Source organism: Gopherus flavomarginatus, chromosome 6, assembly GCF_025201925.1.
Source record: "Gopherus flavomarginatus isolate rGopFla2 chromosome 6, rGopFla2.mat.asm, whole genome shotgun sequence".
NCBI classification, from domain to species: Eukaryota; Metazoa; Chordata; order Testudines; family Testudinidae; genus Gopherus; species Gopherus flavomarginatus.
Genome location: NC_066622.1, coordinates 85,859,481 through 85,875,713, shown reverse-complemented (window position 1 = coordinate 85,875,713; position 16,233 = coordinate 85,859,481). Strand labels below are relative to the sequence as shown.

Below are 16,233 nucleotides of genomic sequence, written 5' to 3'. Positions count from 1 at the left end.
CACCCTAGCCTGGAATGGAAGCAGTACCAATGAGTGGCCAGGAAGGTCAAGGGACTGGCGGTGAGTTGTTCATGGGCTATGAGGTGAGTGGGACTCTTGGGGGTGAGAGGGTGGGGATGAGTGGAAGATTTTGCTGGGGAAGGACCAATGCACCTGAGGTATTGGGGACTGCAGTGAGCCAGATGTATGTCAAGGCTTCTGGGATGTGTGTAGGAATTGTCAGAATAAGTGAGGGTTTTGATGAAGAATTATTGGCATATCTGTGGGGTGCGAGGGGCATTCAGAAGTCTACATGGGGGTAGGGAGAGGGGCATTCTAGGGTATGTGCTGGGTGGAGTACATAAGAGGCAGCGGCACTTTAAGGAAGGTTGGTGAGGGGACAGCTTCCATAGTGCACGGGGCTCCAAAACTCATTAATCTGGGCCCAGTCTTGGTAGTGGGGACTCTGCTCTTGATCCATTTGGACAGGCCCTGAAACTAGTGCCCTCTGTCCCAAGAAGCTCTTGCATGTGCCCCAGAATTGCACCAAAGGGGTATGAAGAAGTCCTCTCAAATACTAACAGTGGAGGAGCTGCAACTAGTCCTCATGGTCTTCTGGTTTGAAGTCCAGTGCATGTTCCCCTAAGATATTAGATATTTTGTGATTAAATCTCTATCTCATTTATTCCTCTGTCTTCCTCTCCTACCATGAAAATGTATAACATTTTATTCGTTAATTTTTGTTTTTTTTCTCACTGTCTTCAGTACAATATGCTGTACCATATGGAGCCTTCCATCTGTGGAAAGTAGCATATATAACAAATATACAATGCAGCAATATAGTTTGTCACAACTTAAAAAAAAACACATTAAACATTGCTTCAGTATAAAGAGAATCTGCTTTGATTATAATTTTCATCCAAAACTTCAAGTAAATCACAACTTTCCATTCATCAGTTGGTCAGCAGTTAAGGGCCACATTTCTGGGCTGCTTTGTAGCCCATTATGCCAATCTAGTTAGGGCATGTCAAGGGCAGGAGCAGTACTCTGTCTAATCTGGGCTGCCAAATGGCTCCCTAGGGATCTATCACAGGGAACTCTAACAGTAAGTTAGAGCCACCTCTGCGGATGTTAATTTTTATTTGGGAAATGTGTGGTATTATGTTTATGGTATTTCTTTATATGCAGCATGGACAATTTAACATTACTGTGGACCCTTCACCTAAGGCTATCCCTTAAAACTGTTCAGATTGAAGCTGGTGTAGAATGCAGTGCTTTGTTTATTGAGTGGGTCATCATCCTGGGAACACAGGACAGCAGTGCTCTTGGATCTGCTTTGGTTGCCCATTGATCTCCAAGTGGAGTTTTGAGATATTGTTTATAATCCATAAAGCCCTAAATGGGTTGGGACCAGCCTGCCTAAGGAGTCAATTTCTCTCCATGTCCTTCTGCCACAGCTGTAGTCACCAAAGGTTCCCGAGCTGGAATCTTCTCATTAAAAGAGACAGAGGGGTTAGCTAGCAGAACATTTCCTGTGAGGGCTTCTGAACTTGCTCCGTCCATTTCTGATCTGAAATAGCCCAAATTTGGTGACCGTCCAGGCATGCTGAAAGAGACTTGTATGTATCTGGGCTTTGGAGGAGAGCTGAGCTGTGCTCTCCTCAGCACTGAACGGCTGGAAAAGACTTTTTGTAGGTGGCTGGCCGAAGTTTTTTTTTTTTGGCGTTATGAACTAAAATTGTATTGTATTCCAGTAATTTGACAACTTTGGACTGCTCCAAAGCATCTGAAGCAGGGTACCAATCTTATTTTACATCTTTAGCAGTAGGGTGGCATGTTTGGCAAGATGCCAATTTGCATGGAGTAATTAATATCTTCTGTAATATGACCTGCAAAATTTTACACTAATTGCAATGGTTCTTTTATTGCTACATATCTTTTGCTAATGTGTTTCAGACCAAATGTCACTAAGAGCGGTTTCCCATGCTTTTAAAATGTTTCTTATTCTGCTGTGGGAACCAAATAATACTGAATAGATTTTGATAACTGCCTTATGCATAAAAATAATCTTGACTGCACTATGAAGCAGCGATGCCTATGTTTGTCTTCTGTCTCCATATGTTTGCATTGTTGCTGTTCATAATGACTTAAGACTGTTAACTGCTTACTTCATCTCTGTGATAGAACAGATATAAAAGCTCTTCATGTGCACATCTCTTGTTTAGATAGTCTGCAAAAACAGTATTCTAAGATATGTTTAGGTACCTTGTTGTTCTAAATGTTACTAATAGGCCTTGCAAGTTAATGCATTTGCAAAAGAAAACACATCACAAAGCAAAAATATTTCCTTCCTGCTTTCAGGTGAGTAGAACTTGAGAGAGCTTTCTTTGGAGTACATAGGCCTGATCGTGTGCCCATCTGAGTCAATGGGAGTATTTTTCCACTTGCTTCAGTGGGCTTTGAATCAAGCTGTATCATCACAGCCACGCACCAACTCTGAGAGATTATTTATTGCAAGAAGACTCTTCCTTTCCTAGGGTTGCCAACTTTCTAATAGCAGAAAACCAAACATCCTTGCTCTGCCCCTTCTCTGAGCCCACCTCCTGCTCACTCCATCCCCCCTCCCTCCATCTCTCGCACTCCCCCACCATCGCTCACTTGCTCATTTTCACTGGGCTGGGGTAGGGGTTTGGGGTGCGGGCTCTGGGGTGGGGCTGGGGATGAGGGGCTTGGGGTGCAGGAGAGGGCCCCAGGCTGGGGTCATGGGGTTTGGAGTGTGGGAAGGGGCTCTGAGCTGGGGCAGAGCCCCCATAGCCATCCCTCTGCCTAGGAGCAGGACATACTGGCTTCTTCCGGGAGCTGCACAGAGCCAGGTAAGGAGCCTGCTAGCCTCGCTGCGCCAGCAACCAGCTTTTAAACAACCTTATCAGCAGTGCTGACTGGAGCCACCAGGGTCGCTTTTCAAACAGGTGTTCCAGTCCAAACCTGGACACCCGGCAACCCTATTTTCCCCCTGGTCCAGTGACTCAGAGCGCTGCCTCTGCAGTGTTTATTGGCAATACTGGTGAAGCAGGGAAAAGACTGTACCTACTCTCTGTCTTTGCAGAACACAATGAATCATAGAATATTAGGGTTGGAAGAGACCTCAGGAGGTCATCTAGTCCAACCCCCTGCTCAAAGCAGGACCAACCCCAACTAAATCATCCCAGCCAGGGCTTTGTCAAGCTGGGCCTTAAAAACCTCTAAGGATGGAGATCCCATTATCTCCCTAGGTAACCCATTCCAGTGCTTCACCACCCTCCTAGTGAAATAGCTTTTCCTAATATACAACCTAGACCTCCCCCATTGCAACTTGAGACCATTGCTCCTTGTTCTGTTGTCTGCTATCAGTGAGAACAGCCTAGCTCCATCCTCCTTGGAACCCCTTTCAGGTAGTTGAAGGCTGCTGTCAAATCCCCATTTCTTGCACTATTTGTGTTTCCATAACTATTTAAAAAAATCCCCTTATTTTTTACTTTTAGAAATGTTGGTTATTGAATTCTGAGTTAAGCCTTCCAAAACTTTCTAATAACATAAAGTAGGCTACAGCTTTTAGTGATCTGTATGGAATGTCTAGGTGGTTGAGGTCCAGATCGTGGAGAACAAGATGTGCCTTTGACAATCACCCGCACAACTGGCATTGATTGGCATTTTCATCAGAGAGGCCAATCATTAAATAGACCTTTGAGTCCAAGGATTGAATTAGACCTCTCATCCCAGAAATGGTTCAGCCAGGGTAGTTCAACATAGCAGTCCTGGGAAAATTTGTGCTTCTACTAACCAAGCTGTAGCTGTTCTCTGTATAAAAAAAAAATCTACAATTCTGAAACAGTAATACAGTACACCACAAATTAATTTAAAAATATACTTTTAGTTGTAAAAAAGTAAAATAAAAAAGACTTTCTTCCAATTTGTAATTCAGAGTACACCATGCTCTGGTAAAACAGTATGATGTGTGTAATGCTTGATTAAAGGCCTCATTTAGATCTGTGAAAATCCACTGATTTCCATAAATTTGCATGGATGTAAGTGAGAACAGAATTTACTCCTAAAAGATTTATGGTAGCTCTATTTAGATGCTCGTATGTTGTTGTCCCCCCTGCCCCTCCTCCTTCCGCTGTCCCCAAAGGAATCTGAGCATTTATTTACATACATTTCTATAGGTACTGGAGTTATTCAAAAATGGCACATATTGTTTCTTCTTTATTTTTCTGGATCATACCTCAGACTTTAATCCTGCAAACACTAATCACTTCCAGTCGATTAACAGCTCTGTGCCTTTCTCAAATTCATTGGGGTTAATTACATGGTTAAAATTACCTATGTGCTTAAGTGTTTGCAGATTGGGGCCTAAGTGCATCTTTGTTGGATATCATTGTAATTGATATATTCTGCTTGGAGATAGTTAGTGGTACAGTTTTAATGGTATATCAGGTAGCAGGGTGGATTTGATTTAAATCACTAGTCAGGAAGACTCAATCTAATCATGGATTTCTATAGAAAAGTGCATTCTTGTTGGTTGTTATAATCTTAAAACATACTCTTCACAACTCATAGATAGATGTAGGTTTCATTTTTAGAAGGTACACACTATACATTTTTAAAGTGATTTATTTTGAAAACTTTTCAAATTAGTTTTGCTGCTATATCAGAAAATGAATGATTGGTTATTTAATTTACCAAAGGTAATTGAAGCAGATATTTATGAAGTCATTGGGAGGTGAACTATCTCCAGTTCAACAGGTTAATCATTAATGTTTGGAGAATTTTCTTGCATGCTGTATTAGGAGGAGAACATCACCAGACAGACATTTAAATTTTTATTTAACTAAAACAACAACGTTATGTATTCTGGATTTTTCTTCAACACTAAACATATAATATTTTAACAAAACAAGCATTTGAATTAGTTAAACACTCAAGTTTTTTAAAATCAGGCTTGTTTTTGTTAAAATTGGTTTTATCTAAAATAGTTAAATGAAATATTAAAAAAACTAAACCCTAAATCGACTGTGTCAGCCAGGTCAACATGAGAAACTTAAAATATTGGCTTCTGCAGCTAACTTGGTCATCTTCACCTTCTTTTTCCTGTTTGTTCATAATCTGGAAAAGAAAAACAAGCTTTCCTGCTTTTTCAGGTCTCAAACAACTTCTCAATTTGTAATGAATTAGTCCAAAGGAGGAAAATATTCTTTCTACACCAGCAGAAGAAGCAACTGCTGTTAAAAGTTAGATTATCACTTCAACAGTCTCTGAATCCAAATGCTTAAGTGACTTCCCCCAATTCACTGCTGTGACTTTCTTTAAAACATCATCAGGAAACATATATTTCTTTAACGGTTCACCCTTAGCTCTGAAGTTTATTACAGTTAGCATTATGGAGGGATGATTGCTGGATGTCCATGTCATAGCCAACTCCTCTTCTTCAGCAGTTAGGGTTTGGCCCTGGTGCCGAGTATTGAAAATATTTGCAAGAAAATGAGCTGAAGATAATGCTTGTCCCATATGTATTTTTAATGGGTGTAATTGAACTCTGTAATTGCATATTTCTCTTTTTAAGATCTCACTCAGTGCCTTCCAAATTTCATCAGCATCAGCAATAAAACAGCTATTTCCCTGCATTTTGTTCAAGGCTACAGAAATAGGCTTCAGGGTATTCAGCATGTGTACAACATGTCTCTTAAGCCCAATGTTGAGAACTTTGGCTGTGACAGTGACATCTATTTTTTTTTCACGATTTTGTTCACAAATTGTCATCAGATTCAGCCCGTTCTTGATATAGTGCTCAAAACAGTCCACTGCTGAGTTCCATCGCACGTCTTGTGGAAGAGTTAGCTTGGTTCCTCCTACTACTTTCAGAGCAGCTGCTGCAAAGTGGTTGTTACGGAAGTATTTTGCAATTTCTACAACATTTGCCTTTGTTTCTGAAACACTGAAGTCTTTGTTAGGAGGTACATCAAATGAGCACTGCAACCGTATGTTATTAGCTTGGGAGTCTCATCACTCTCTTCTAAATAATTTCTTCTCATCTTGGATACGTTTGCAGCATTGTCTGTGATCAAACTGCATTCTAGGCTTTGAATTTTTTTTCCACAGTCTGTTATAGCTTTTACTGCTACTTCTTGTAAGTATTCTGCTGTGTGTGCATTTCCTTATGTAATCATTTCTGTAAGGAAGACGTTCCCTTCTTCTGTTGTCACACAAGCACATACAACAGGATCATTGTGGACATTGCTTCATCTGTCAAGACTCAGGTTAGCAATTTTACCCTTTAGTCCTTTTGCACACTGCTCAATTTCTCTTTCATACATTTTATCCAGCAATTTACCTGCAACATCTGCTCTGTTGGGTGGACTGTATCCCGATCTTAATGACTGAACCATGTTAATGAAGAGTGGGTTCTCAATCTTACGGAAAGGAGAGTTTGTTGCATAAACTGGGCAATTTTTTCATCAATTACCTCTGTTTTTAATCGGCTGGTTCTTATCAAAAACTTATCTATGGTTGTTTCTGGATGATGGAGGTTTTTTTCCTTTTTGCTACAGATGATATACTGCGGCTATGTGACATACATGATGTGACTGAAACACTATCATTGGCAGATAACTCTGAAATTATAGAAAATGATGGTGATCTTGAAGGTGGATTATCTTCAGAATCCTGTATGTTGAGGGTGGATTCTCCTAAACAAAATAAGTCAATGCAGTTATTTAATTATTATTACCATACTGTTCATTTAGTATTACTCATTGCATTCATTGACACTCAGTACTACTTTAAAGGTGAAATTGTAAAAGGAAAATCTGCCTATTTCAGCTATTTATTTTTTATCAGGACTGTGTCTAAAATGATAGTACCATAGAGTAACAACTATATTTTTTGCTCAAACATGAGAATTCAAGAATAGTCCGGAAGGGAGACAGGCAGTCCTTAAGAAAGAAGTATGAAATAAAAAAGTTTGCCAACCTGAAGATCCTGCATGTTCCGACATATTTCTTTCATCATCTTCAACACAGCTTCCTCCTGAGAAGGAACACGTCTCATGATGTTGTTGTTTCATTTTTGTAACCAGGCCTTGCATTTCTTTGTTGCACTATTTGCATTTTGCATGCATGCCTGTCTTACCCACAGGTAGAGGAACTTTATTAAATATTCCCAAACTGGGTTTCTTTTATGGCCTGCTGCCATAATAGGTTTTCCCTTCTAGTGAGAGAATGGTATGGTAGATCTCAAATCAATGAAGGCTACACTCAGAAAGACCTCAAGACTTCTGTAATATGCTGCTCAAAGAGTTTCACTTTTGTTTCTACTGCCTGTCCCTCCCATATCGCATTTATCTCGACTTCTTCCCCTTGTTCAGATCTATTCCATCACCAACAATCTTCTATTCATTGAACTTTTTGAAGCTTTTTACTTCTGAGAGAGGTAAGGGATTGACTCTGTGTGCATAAATTTGCAGAGGGACAATAGGTTGAGGTCTGTTATTTCTCACCTCTTATTTATTTATTTATTTTATTTAAAACATTTTTGCTGTTAACAAGTATGTTGTCTCTGGAGAGACAAATCCACAGTTTGAGAACTGCAAAACTAAGCATCTCTGATAGTGCTCAGTCTAGAAAAGAGGTTGGCAAACTCTCTGGCCCGAGGGCCACATTGCGGTTGTGCAACTGTATGGAGGGCCAGGTAGGGAAGGCTGTGCCTCCCCAAACAGCCTGGCCCCCACCCCTATCCGGTCTCTCCCACTCCCTGCCCCCTGACTCCCCCCTCAGAACCTCCAACCCATCCAAACCCCCCTGCTCCTTGTCCCCTGACCACCCCCTCCTGGGACCCCACCCCCATTCAACCCCCCTGCCCCCTGACAGCCCCCCTGGGACTCCCACCCCCCATCCAACTGCCCTCTGCTCGTCATCCCCTGACCACCACCTCCCAGGACCCCTGGGACCCTAACTGTCCCCTGGGATCCCACCCCCTTATACAACCTCCCCACTGCTTCCTGTCCCCTGATTGCCACATCCCCACCCCCCTGACAGACCCCTGGGACTCCCACTCCCAACCCTCCCTGTTCCCCATCCCCTGACCACCACCCCCAGAACCTCTGCCCCATCCAACCGCCCCCTCCTCCCTTACCAGCCGCCCACCCCCGTCGCCTTAGCAGCAGCAGAAGCTCACAGCTGCTGCACCCGGCCAAAGCCAGTGCGCTCCTCACGCTGCCCAGCAGGCCAAAGCACGGCCGGCATGGCTGCGGGAGAATGGGGACAGCGGGGGAGGGGCCAAGGACTAGGCTCCCCTGCCAGGAGCTGTGGATGTGGCCCACAGGCCATAGTTTGCCCATGTCTGGTCTAGAAGATATCGAGTCCCATTGGGTAGATGGAAAGATTAACCTAAATAATCTATACAGAAGCCGCTGGAACCTCATAAAATTGGGTCCCTAATCCATGAAGTGTTGGAACTCATTTACAAAACTTTTCTTAGACATGACATGAATATATTGTCTCATACTACAGAATTAGAATTTATAATCCGTATTCTATGATGAGATATCTTTGAGCTATAATATATCTTAATTAAAACTATCTTTAAGATAGGTTTTTCCTCAAAAAGCATTTTATCAAAAAAATCCAAATTAAATAAAAAAAATCCGATTTTATTTTTTTCCCCAAAAAAATCATTGATTTTTATCCACCCTGTTTATAATTATATGGTAAAAATGAGAAAGTAAGCAATTTTTCAGTAATAATGACACTTGTATTTTTATGTCTGATTTTGTAAGCAAGTAGTTTTTAAGTGAGATGAAACCTGAGGTTACACAAGCCAAATCTGACTCCTGAAAGAGGCACAATAGTCTGAAAAGGTTGAGAACCATTGTACTAGGTTATTAATAGATTTCATTACTTTATTGGAAACAGTTCATGTAAAGATGGGTTTCCATTTTGTCACTGATGCACTTTGAGGCTTTTTTTTAATAAACTGTGATTTATTGTGAGCAGAGAAAATTGAAATGTATGTATTTTATCCACACAGTACTGTAGCAAGTTAATCAATAAGTAAAAGTTAGTATATCTCTTCATAAAAGTTGCTTTTGTTCTACTGACAGCCTCTAGGAATCAGGGATTTTCAAACATCAAGATTATTTCTGCTTGGAACTGTACAGAACATTGGAGAAGACAGTGTCTTAGAGGCAAATGTAAGATAGCAGATCATGTTTTTTTTGTATAGGGTTTTTATAGGCTGCCCAGGGTCAAAGAGTAGATATCTGGAGCTCAGGCCACTGGGTTCTGTAATCCTCAAGTGATCAAGAGTATTCCCTCTGGAGTGGGCAGCTAGAGAGGGACTTAGTTCACACCTCTTGTGCCCTATGAAGATGATGGTGATCTATCATGGCTTTTGTGGTCATAAGAATGGCCTGTGATGTGGGGCCTCAGGCAATTGCCCTGGTTGCTAACCCCTAATGCCCACCCTGGCTTTTGTATGCAGAAAAAACAGTTGTGGCACACATGGGCCATAGAGTTTTTATAGCATGTTGAGGAGGGTTTCAGAAAGAAAAAGTCTGAGAACCTCTGCCTTAGAGCACACAGTTTAGTTTAAAAGGAGAAGAAGTGGGGCAAACTACGTCTAAAATGTAAAAAGGCACCTTTAGTGCAGTCATCTATGTTTGATAGTTACTCAGTCACCTGTTTTCTGTTAAAGCTTAACTAGTTTGCCGAACTAATATCTGTCCATACTACTGAAAGCTAAAAGATCATGCATCTTCTATTCTGAAGGACACCAAAACTCCCTTCCTCAAAACTGAGGTTTTGAAAAATTGTGTGTCTCATCATAATGCGCACTTGATGTGTGTGAGAAAAGAGTACCGTGATACTTTTTTCTTGAAGACCTGATATCAAAGCACAGTCAAAGCCTTGACTATTTCATCCTTTTTGTGTGTTTCATTTGTTTTACCTGACTTTTTACCTTTATCTTTCATCCTCTGAAAGGTCACTGTTCTAAAGGACTTTTAACTTCTGTTATTTGTATTGGTCGCTGTATGCTCATGTCTCTTTAATTGTGTGTGCTGTATGTATTGCAAAACAAAAATCAATAATATTTGTTTCCTTTTGAAAGGAAAAATCCTGCAAGCGATGCTACAAAAATCAGCAAAGGCATTATTCAGCTATAGCAAAGTAACTTATCCTTTTATTCTAATTTTTAAAGACAAAAGGAAGGCATCTCAGTTGTCTGAATGAAAGAATATTCAGATGTTTGAATATTCAAAACTTGCCTCCTTATTACTATACAATAGCCTTTAAAATTAATAATGTCTATTAAAGTTAACTCTGAAAATATCCAAATGTAAGCTATTTTCAGGGAATAACTAGTCAAAATCAATTAGCCCGTTGTAGGCGAAAACAAAATGCAGAGCAGAAATTGAGAAACTCCTGGTCCTGATCCTGTCGACACTTACATGCTTAACATCAAGCACCTGAGTAGTCCCATTGAACTACTTCCCATTCAGTAAGCTATTGTAATGGTAAAATCACTGTATGAAGGAGTTACGAAGAAGAAATAAAGGAGTATCTCACAGCTTTAAACTCTAGGCTCTGTTTTCTGAATTGACCTTTTAGAACAGGGGTAGGCGAACTTTGGTCCTCGGGCCGCATCTGGCCCATCCGAACTTTTAATCCAGACCTCAAACTCCTGCCGGGGAGCAGGGTCAGGGGCTTCCCCTGCTGTGCATGTGCTATGGCTTCATGCAGCTCCCAGAAGCAGCAGTATGTTCCTCCCTCTGGCTCCTACGCGTAGGGGCAGTCAGGGGGCTCTGCTTCCTGCCCTCATCCCAAGCATCGTCCCCGCAGCTCCCACTGGCCAGGAACTGCAGCCGATGGGAGCTGCAGCAGTGGCATCTGGGGACAGGGCAGCGTGCAGAGCCATCTGGTCGGTCGTGCCTTCACTTAGGAGCCGGAGGGAGGACATGCTGTTGCTTCTGGGAGTGGAGGGGGTGGCACCTGTGGACAGGGCAGTTCACAGAACCGCCTGGCCGCACCTCTGCATAGTACTTGGAGGGTGGACATGCTGCTGCTTCTGGGAGCTGCTTGAGGTAAGCGCTGTCCAGAGCCTGCACCGCTGACCTCCTCCTGTGCCCCAGCCCCTTGCCCCAGCCCTGATCTGCTCCTGCCCTCAGAACTCTTTGGTCCCAGCCCAGAGCACCCTCCTGCACCCAAAACTCCTCATCCTCAGCCCAGAGCCCACACCCCCAGCTGGAGCCCAAACCCTTCTGCACCCGAACCCCCAGTCCAGAACCCCCTCCCACACTCCAAAGCTGCCCCAGCCCGGAGGCCCCCCCCCCCCGCATCTTGAACCCCTCATTTCTGGCCTCACCCTGGAACCTGCACCTCCAGCCCAGAGCCTGTACCCTCTCCCACACCCTAACCCTTGCCTCAGCTCGGAGCTTCTCCCATACTCTGAACCCCTCTGCTCTACCCCCAGCCTGCAGCCCCCTCCTGCACTCCAAGCTCCTCATCCCTAGCCCCACCCCAGACAAGCCATGACATTGGGATAAGGAAAAAAGAAGGACGAGGATGACAAAAAGAAGTCATGCAGTTCTCTTATGTGTGCACAGCTTTTTTTTTTTATTATTCCTTACCATCTCTCACTGTGACTGCTACTCCAACAGACCATCTGAAATCATCTTATTTTTCTGGACTCCCACTTAGTGGTGGGACTGGATTCTCTTCCAAGCACTGCCCATATGAGACTTGACTTAGTATATTGTGCAGATGTTCAATATGATCACATATATGATCTTACCTGGCATTCTTGTGCATGTCTCTCCATGTGAGGGCTCAGTGTCCCTGCTGGGCTCCTGGGCTTGGCTTTTTACTGATTTGGTGGGGACACAAAGTGGTGATACGCTCCCTAGCTTACCTCACTTGTGATGCCAACATGAGCAGTCACTGTAGATCTTCATAACATGATCCTTCCTCACCTTTCTTCTTTGAATTAACGAGCAGTTACCAATGTTGATATTTAAAGGATTATCATTGGCATCTGAATGCTTATTGAAATGAATGGGGCAATGTGACAGTCTGTGCAGATTACATCATTCAGCATTTCCCATTCTGCAAATGCAGGGAAAGGTCCGTGCATTGGTTACACTTGTTTCACATTTTTGAGGCTGTCTCAGCAGTCGCAACAGCTAGAGACTTATTTTTTTGTAAATGCTTTGATTCTGGAGAACATTAAAAAGGTGCCAATACGTCATGCACCTGTGTACCAGTGCAATCCAAGCCCTGAGCCCACTGAGACAAATCCCATAGTCATCTCTGACCCCTTCGTTCCCATTGTGATTTTCCTTGTAGCTGGCACATTACCTGACCAACCTTATATTCTTTAGCTATCTAGGGCAGATTATTTTTCACCACAGACTCTAAACCCTACTTTGAACTGAACTTGAAAGAGGTCAATGGAACTTTAGTTCAGTCTTATCTTTGTTTAAACTGAAGATGGGAAAGGCCTGGAATAGTGAAATGAACAAAAAATAAAAGCACTGCCACCCTTTACAACTGAAGGGGAAATTCTAATTTATTTATAAGGCACTAAACATACAGGGCCATATCCTCAGCTGGGTTCAATCTGCATAGCTTCTTTTAAATATAATGGAACTACTCAAGTTAGTAACTGTCATCCTGAGTAAAGTGGTTCACAATCTGGCTCTTACCTATTGCCATCACAGAATACCAAACCAAAGATTCAAGTGCAATAACATATTATTGAATGGGAACAATTAAGCTTTATACACTACATGAATCTATTCCTATTATCTCTTTTGGTACATTTCCATCAGCCTTTTATTTACCAATTGAACAAATGAGCGACCACACTGGGTCAGACCAAAGGTCCATCTAGCCCAGTATCCTGTCTTCTGACAGTGGCAAATGCCAGGTGCCCCAAAGGGAACGAACAGAACAGGTAATTATCAAATGATCCATCATCCCCTGTCGCCCATTCCCAGCTTCTGGCAAACAGAGGCTAGGGATATCATTCTGTGTTAAAAATATATATAGAAACTATCATCTGAGGTGGAATTGTAGTCTTTTTTTTTCCTAAATAGGGAAATAATCCTGAATCAACATTGGAGCTGTGATTTTTTTTTTTTTCAGAGACTCAAAGGGATTTAGGCACCTTACATTACATTTCAGCTTGAGTCTGACCCCTTTGAAGGTTTGTCTTATGTGTGATGATTAATGTACTAGCTTTAGTGGATGCAAAGACACATGGTTTGGTAATGGATATTAACTTGTAAATTCATTTAATGATGTTTAGCATCTATTTAAAACTACAGATATTTAAAACTGCCTTGAATATTGTGTTAGGCAGATCACACATTTTTTCAAATGCTAATAAATGACATTGGCATAGTGGATTGGAGAAAAACTTATTAATGTGCTCTACCAGATTTGATATGATTAGTTGCAGTGCATTGCAAATGCAAAACTTGCTGATGCAGCTAGTTGTGTTTTAATAGATCATTGACCTGTCAATCAGACTCTGCCCACTTCAGAGATAAGAAGCTATGTTTCCATTGGTCTCTGAGTATTGCACCCTTCTGCAAATTGAGAAATGGTGTAATCATTAACAGGAGTAATGGATGTGAGCATTCAGGTTTCGGCTAGTATCTCTGAGTTTCAAGTCCTATTATCTTTGTGTGATTAACTCTTTAAGCTATGTGTGCGTGACCAAATGTGTTGTAAATAGGGATTAGTTCTATGAGAGTGGTATGTCAGCAGGTACTCAGGTGGCTTTTTGATCATTTTAAAGGTCTGCAGTCTTAATAAGAAATTCTGATTTGTTTCTTTTTTTCAGACTTGTTTCTTTGAGTGCAAAACATGTAAAGACAGAGAAAGCACCGCGGTAATGAAACTTATTGAAGTAAATAAGTGATAGAACTACCTACCAAAGAGAGCTGTTTTAAAGAGCCATCACTTACACAGATTTATAGAGAGATTTTTCCAGAACCTCATTAAAATATTACATATTTTTCCATATAAATACTGATTATGAAGAGCTATTCAGTGTTGTCAAAGTTCAGTGCATTTGACCTAGTAAATCACTTGGGTATTGCCAAAGCATATTGCCTTATTGTGGCATCATCAGATGAATCAGGGAGTAGACCAAAAGCTGATAAAGCTTTCTCTTAACTTTCCAAAGCTCAAAAGAACATAAGAAAAATCACAGTGCAGAAAGCTTGAAACGAGGGGAATTAATTTCTTTACCTTGCACAATAATTTCTGTAACCTCTCCTCCTTAATTTTGTTTGTGATGTAATTTATTTACTGCAGAAAAAGTATGCGGATACAAGGTTCATGTAGTATAGAGGTAGATGTTAGTGTAAATTGAGGCTAAAAAGTTATGGTTTCATACAGGAGAATACCTGAATTTACATGTAGATATTTTGCTTTATCAGCAAAGATGAGAGAAAAAGAAATGGAGAAGAAATATGACAGTTTAATGAGAAGTTGCTAAAGCATTCCATCCAGTTTAATGAGAGTTTGCCAGCCCATATTGGAGATTTCTGATGTTTTGAAAACTGCTCTGTCATTTAATAAGAACCAGACATCTTAAAATCAATGCTATATGTTTACATTGCTGTATGCAGAATGTATGCAAAAATTATTCTGAATACATTTTCATGTACCAAAAAATTGTTTCAAAATAGATGACTTGCTAAGTAAATGACATCTTCATACAAATAACATTTTGTTTCTATATTAGAAGTTGACAAAAATCATCATATTGAAGTCTCATTTAATCCCCTTCAGTGAAAGTATTTAATGTAATGTCACAAGGTGCCCCTAGGCCTGTACAGTACCTGTATGATATTACACCCTGCCAACATTCCGAGTTCCCCCCCACCCCCTGCCCCATCTGTAGCTGGCAGATCTTTCTCTGCTTGACAGTATTTTGGTATTGCAGTAAACAAGTCACCATTTAATACCTTTTTGTTTATATAAGGCATGTGTACATTGCTAGATCATGTAATATCTGAGGCATTAATGCAAAAACAGTAGTCTAAAGAAGAGAACATGTTAAAATGGCTTTGAAAATATTGTAGTCACATATTTATGTAGTGCCTTGCACCAAAGTGGATCCCAAGACAGAGGCTACTCTCTGCTTGTGTGTGTCTATACACGTACAGACACATGCGTAGATGACTATCACTTTTCCCGGGTATACATATAGATGACTATCACTTTTCCCAGTTCTGAAATCCTTTGGGAGGAATTAAAGCAACTTTCAATATCAACCGGTCTTTTCTTCCCTCCGTTTTCCTGTGCTCTGATATACCCGACTTCCTTTGCCATGTGTATACTTCACTTCTTTTTTTCTCAAGTATCCCAAACCCTATAGATACACACTTATGAACAGCAAGCACAGTTACTTAAAACAAAACATGGAGCTATTCAACCCACAGCAAACATAAAAGGAAAAAATCATATTGTTATAAACCTCATCCTCCCTTCCTCATGTTTATTTTTATCATTTGTTTTGTTGTGTCTAAATTGTAAGTTTTTTGGGGACAAGAACCATGTCTCCTTTTTTCCCCTAAAGTTCTATGGGTATGTCTACACTACCCATCGGATCGAGCCAGCGGGGGTCGATTTATCGCATCTAGTGTAGACATGATAAATCGACCCCCGAGCCCTCTCCCATCGACTCTTGTACTCCACCGCCATGAGAGGCACAGGCAGAGTTGACGGGGGAGCAGCAGCAGTCGACTCACTGCAGTGAAGACACTGCGGTGAGTAGGTCAAATTATGTCGATTTCAGCTACTTTATTCACGTAGCTGAAGTTGCATAACTTAGATCAATCTCCCTCTGCCCCCGCTCCCACCTCTGTGTAGACCAGGCCTTAGATAACACTATGCAAAATCAGGAAAGAATGTTTCATCCAGTTGAATTGTCAGGGGAAATTTAGATTTAGATAGGTAGAGTGTAATTACCTATGTTAGAATTTGGTAAAATTCATGCTATGGAACCTTTAAAGACATGTCTGCCAGGACTTCAGTTTTACATCTAATCTAAAATACCAGTATATACTAGGATAAACGGCCATAAATACAGTTCATGTTCTCATGTATTAACAAAAAGGAGCTAACTTTCAGCTTCTTTAGTTTTACCTTTTGCAGTTTTATTCTCATATGTTGATGCAGTTTTTTTATGGAAACTAAAGATAGTAGT

The 16,233-nt window shown here is 41.2% G+C and overlaps 1 protein-coding gene across 6 annotated transcripts in view; it reads left to right on the top strand.

The window, feature by feature from the left end:
* Nucleotides 1-16,233, top strand: part of SHLD2 (shieldin complex subunit 2) — an 80,468-nt gene that overhangs the window by 22,434 nt on the left and 41,801 nt on the right. The gene's annotated exons all lie outside the window — the stretch shown is intronic.